Below are 4,616 nucleotides of genomic sequence, written 5' to 3'. Positions count from 1 at the left end.
TCAAAACAAACCAGCTGCCAACGTCTAAGTAAATTAACAAAGATCAGAAAGTGCTAAATATTCGAAGAAACTATACCTCTAAAGGCTAACCAAAGTTCGACATTTAGTCTTCGTTTGACCGTTAAGCCATTTTTCCATGGCAACACAGTTTTTTTGCTCCCGAATAAAGGAAAAATTATACATTTTCTTGCCAGAAAATAAAAGAACAATAAAATAGCCTAAATGGTTTATTTCCTCAAACACAGCATAAGTAAATTTTGCATGTAAAAAACAATTAGCTTAAAAACCTTTTACAAGCAAAATAAAAACTCTAAACCCCTTCTATAAAATCCAAATCAGTTTGTGGCTGAGCAAAGTGGGAAAAAATAAACAAGAAAACCAAAAAAATCGCAAAGCATAAGAAAAAACAAGCATGCAAAGCAGGAATTCAGATTTTGAAAAAGTACGAAATCTCACAAAACATTATCAAAGCAACAGAAAGACAAATAAAACGCAGGACACTGATAACAAGCATAAACAAACAAGAACAAACTGTTCCCTTGTATTTCTGTCAACGAGCAAATCATATGAGAACAAAACAATATACAAAGTAGGTGAATTTTAGCAGCAAACAAGCAGAAAGAAAGCGTCACTCATTTCGCTCTCCCATTTCCCAGGAGAAGGGAAACCAGAGCTTCACAAGGTTAAAAAGAAAAAACCTATAGGCAGAACAAAGATTTTCTAACTGGTAGGACATCGTTCGGAGAAAGCTTTAACCAGGAACAAAGAACAGGAACAACAAAATCAAAAGAATAAGTTGTCGTACAAAGGAAAAATCCCAGAGGTAAATTCCAGGCTGTGATTATTTTCTGATTAATTGACCGGAATGAATGTGTTAAAAATTTTAAATATTTATGGGATATTTGAAATCTCTATTTTTTATTGAGTATAAATGTTTGGAAGCGAATGCAACACGTCTTATTATATTTAGTTTTTTTTAATAATAAAGTAACCATGCGCAAGAAATTGATTTCCTGTTGCCCCGAAATGACCTATCTCTGACAGCATTCGGTTTCCATACATTTCATGCTCTGAAGCAACAACATTCACGTTTAAACTAAACGTAATGGGTTCTCCATCTTTTGCAGCAGTTGGTTACCCAAGATTTTCTCTATTAAATAATGGCCTGAGATCATGTAAGCTCGAGATAGAGATTTGCGCCTTTAAAACAGAGGTAAGAATTTGGGCAAAAGGGAAAAAACCACACAGCGTAAGGAAACCCGAGAGCAAAAAACAACATACCAAACTAAAAGACAAAACAGAAGCCCTAAAACTACTCCCTGAGTGACGAAGAGGGGGAAAAACGCAGGCCACTCAAAGCAAGCAAGAACAGAACAGAACCACCGATTCCCTTGTATTGTGTTCCTGTCATTGGAAAGATAAACTCGAAGCAAAACCATTAACCAAGTTGGTTCATTTTAGAAGCAGGACAACAGCATAATCAACTCATATTTTTTAACCACTCCCCAACAGAAAGGAGATCAGTAAGTCAGAAACGTGAACGGCAAAACCCATAAACAAAACAGAGGAAAACATATAAGCGCAGAATCTCGAATATATACAGCACTAAAGGCAAAAAATATTAGGTAAAGCATACGGCAGGTAGGGGAAGTAACCCAAGCAGACCATCAAACCAAACCGTATACCAAAGTAGTTCATTTTAGGAGCAAGGCAACGGTAGGAGCAACTCACTTGTTTCTCGCTTGTGCTCCCCAGCAAAATGACAATTGCTGCGTCGAAGCCCTAAAAATAAAAAAACGTTAGTAGCACATAAGAAGACATATAAACACAGAACCTCGAATGTCACGACACTAAGGCTAAAAAAAAAAGCAAGAGGAAGAAAACGTCGGGTAGGGAGAAAAAAACAAGTAAAAAAACATATTCAAGAAAATCCAAAGAAAACACACACCCAAATAACGCTTTCCGAGGCCAAAGAGAACAAAGGGAATTGAATAATCGAAATGGAAACCGCTGCTTTAAAACCCTAGCCATAAAAGCCCGTGAGTAGAGCAGAGGAAAGCATGTAAGCACAGAAGCTCGAATTTACACACCGCTAAGATATAAAAATTCAAAAGAAACAAAGCGTTGGGTAGGGGGGAAAACAAAAAGGAAAACCAGATCCAAGCAAATTTAAGGCAAACACAGACCCAAGTATCGCTTTCCGAGGCGGAGGAGAGTAAGAGAGGAGGTTGAGCCGCGCACAAAACGGTAAAAAGAGATGGGCGTAAGCTAGATGCTAACTGAGAAGAAGATTAAGAGCATACGAGACGGGGAACAAAAGGAGTTTGGGAAGAAAAGGTTGTAAACAGATGGGAAAAAAGAACGAAGGGAAAGAGATCAATGGACACCACACCTCTGAGACAGTGACTATTTCCTTGACAGCACAGCATCTGTGTTTAGTGGAGAACCTAGCGTAGAACACGTATATTTGGGAGAACCAAGAATGGAACGCGTGTATTTTTGGTAACCGGTAACCGGACAAAAACAGGCCCTTCTAAATTTATTCAAGCTTTCATATATGTAGATATAAAGTATTCAACTCTTTTTTTTATACCCATTTTGACAAAATATTAAAGATTCATATGGGAAAAACACATGTACACATATGTTACGATGAAATTTGATTATGCTATACCAGGATATTTACTTTTATCATATGCATAGTTGTTAGATGGTGTGTGTCGAGTGCACCACTCTTTTTGTTAGCCAAATTACTAATAACAAAAATATAAAAGTAGAGAACGAAAGAAATATCGTAAAGATACAGATAGAGCGGTATTTTCAGGAGCCATCTTTATCTAATTATACTCAATATAGTAATCTATAAATGAAAAGTTTTCGAACCACTGTCAATGAGTAAGTATATCTATGTTCGGCAGATGGAATTCATCCTTTGGGCAGGCCTTGTTGAGGTCTCGGTAGTCGACAATCAAAACATTATACGAAAATGAGCATACTATTGAAAGTATGGATATCGTGTATAAAATAACAACAATAAAGTAGTAAATCAAACCAAGTCCTGTACGAAGTACAGTTTCCTTAAAACAAATTTGTCCTCTCCGATGGTGCTTCGAGGATCTCGTCGGACAACTGTTTCCCAGGATACAACGGCAAAACCTTCAGCAATTTAGCACGAAGTAACTACACCGGAGAACCGAAAACATACCTTCACTTTATCACCGAGATTTAACGGAGGCCAAATGGAAAGCTTAAAATATGAAATGCAAGAGAATGTTTGAAAGAGATCTTGAGTGTAAAAACCATTTTTATGCATATGAAATTAGGAAATGGCCACGCTATTTAAAAGCCCCAAAATGCACACTAAAAGTCATGCAAGATTAATTGACACAATTAATCTTCCCATTAACTCAAGAATATGAAGAGCCAAAATTCTTCAATGAACTCAAGAATGTGGAAAGTCAAAAGATATTTCTACAATTATGAGCCACAATTAACTCAAGAATGTGGAGATCCAAAAGACATTTTCACATTTATGAGATATAATTTTTATTCAAAATCTAAATTTGATTCAAATTTCCAACACTTTTTTGGTTGGGTTCATCCCGAAACATGATATCTTTTTTCATCCGATAGAGAGTATTACTACACCATGGTCCGAGAGCAGGTCTCCCGATATCGCTTAGGAAAACCTTTATAGTTTTTGAATTTGGATCATTCTGAAGTTAAATGTGGATTTATATTCGTGTGATTTGGCATGATAGTACATAAGAGATTGAACTTTGAAAGAAAAAAAAACAAATGTGGTCGTGAAATTGAGAAAATCTTAATTTTTTGGGAAGTATTTTCTTTAGATTCACATTTGAGTTTATGTTCTTGGTTATATATTCTTATTTTACTAGATTAATGTCATGTTTTAGAATCGAATTGAAGATTGAGTAATTAAGGAGAAAAAATTAATCAATTTGAAATGGGAATTTTAGGGTTAGGTTTGTTTTGATTATGGTATATAATTTTCAATCTTTAAAAACAAAAACACGATGATCTTTTGACTTCTATTTTTATTAGAAAACTCGTTTTCATAACACATTATATAATTTTTATTATTATTTATTAAGACTTTCACCAATTTGACATAATATATTTTAAAATTTTAATGCACATATTTATAAATTATCGATGACAAAATCCGACACTCAATTTTTTTCCTCAATTTTAAGCCATACATTTCACTCCCAAAAATGTTTTTTAAAAAAGAAAAATTAACTTTGTTTTCTGAAAACAAACTACTTAAATAATAAATAAAATTAAAGATACCCACTAAATTTCAAAATTTCCCCCAAACATTCGCTTAAAAATAATGACTTAAAAATAATGATTTCCGTTGCCGGGACTCGAACCCGGGTCTCTCGGGTGAGAGCCGAGTATCCTAACCAACTAGACTACAACGGAGTTGTCCGTTATGATGTACAATATAGTATTTATACTTTATTTTTATCAAACAATCATTTCTAGTCAAAGGAGAAATTTATTTGTGAAAAAAAATCGATTTATGTGGTGTGATTAAATGATATGTGTTGTGAAAAAGTAAAAATTTACGGTAAAAATCTCAAACTCTC

The 4,616-nt window shown here is 34.5% G+C and overlaps 1 long non-coding RNA gene and 1 other non-coding gene across 2 annotated transcripts; both read right to left on the bottom strand.

Annotated features, from left to right (window-relative positions):
- Positions 1-23: 23 nt before the first annotated feature.
- Positions 24-2,427, bottom strand: LOC140969763 (uncharacterized). Its single transcript, XR_012174009.1, has 3 exons — positions 2,187-2,427; positions 1,732-1,782; positions 24-1,404 (listed from the first exon to the last, which is right to left on the bottom strand). It is a non-coding gene; the product is annotated as an uncharacterized lncRNA (long non-coding RNA).
- Positions 2,428-4,376: 1,949 nt separating this feature from the next.
- On the bottom strand, positions 4,377-4,449 carry TRNAE-CUC (transfer RNA glutamic acid (anticodon CUC)). Its single transcript has one exon. It is a non-coding gene; the product is annotated as a tRNA-Glu (tRNA).
- Positions 4,450-4,616: the final 167 nt, after the last annotated feature.

Source organism: Primulina huaijiensis, unplaced genomic scaffold, assembly GCF_012295235.1.
Source record: "Primulina huaijiensis isolate GDHJ02 unplaced genomic scaffold, ASM1229523v2 scaffold42771, whole genome shotgun sequence".
In the NCBI taxonomy this organism is placed as follows: Eukaryota; Viridiplantae; Streptophyta; class Magnoliopsida; order Lamiales; family Gesneriaceae; genus Primulina; species Primulina huaijiensis.
Note: the sequence above shows the minus strand (reverse complement) of the source record. Positions and strands in the feature narration are given on the sequence as shown.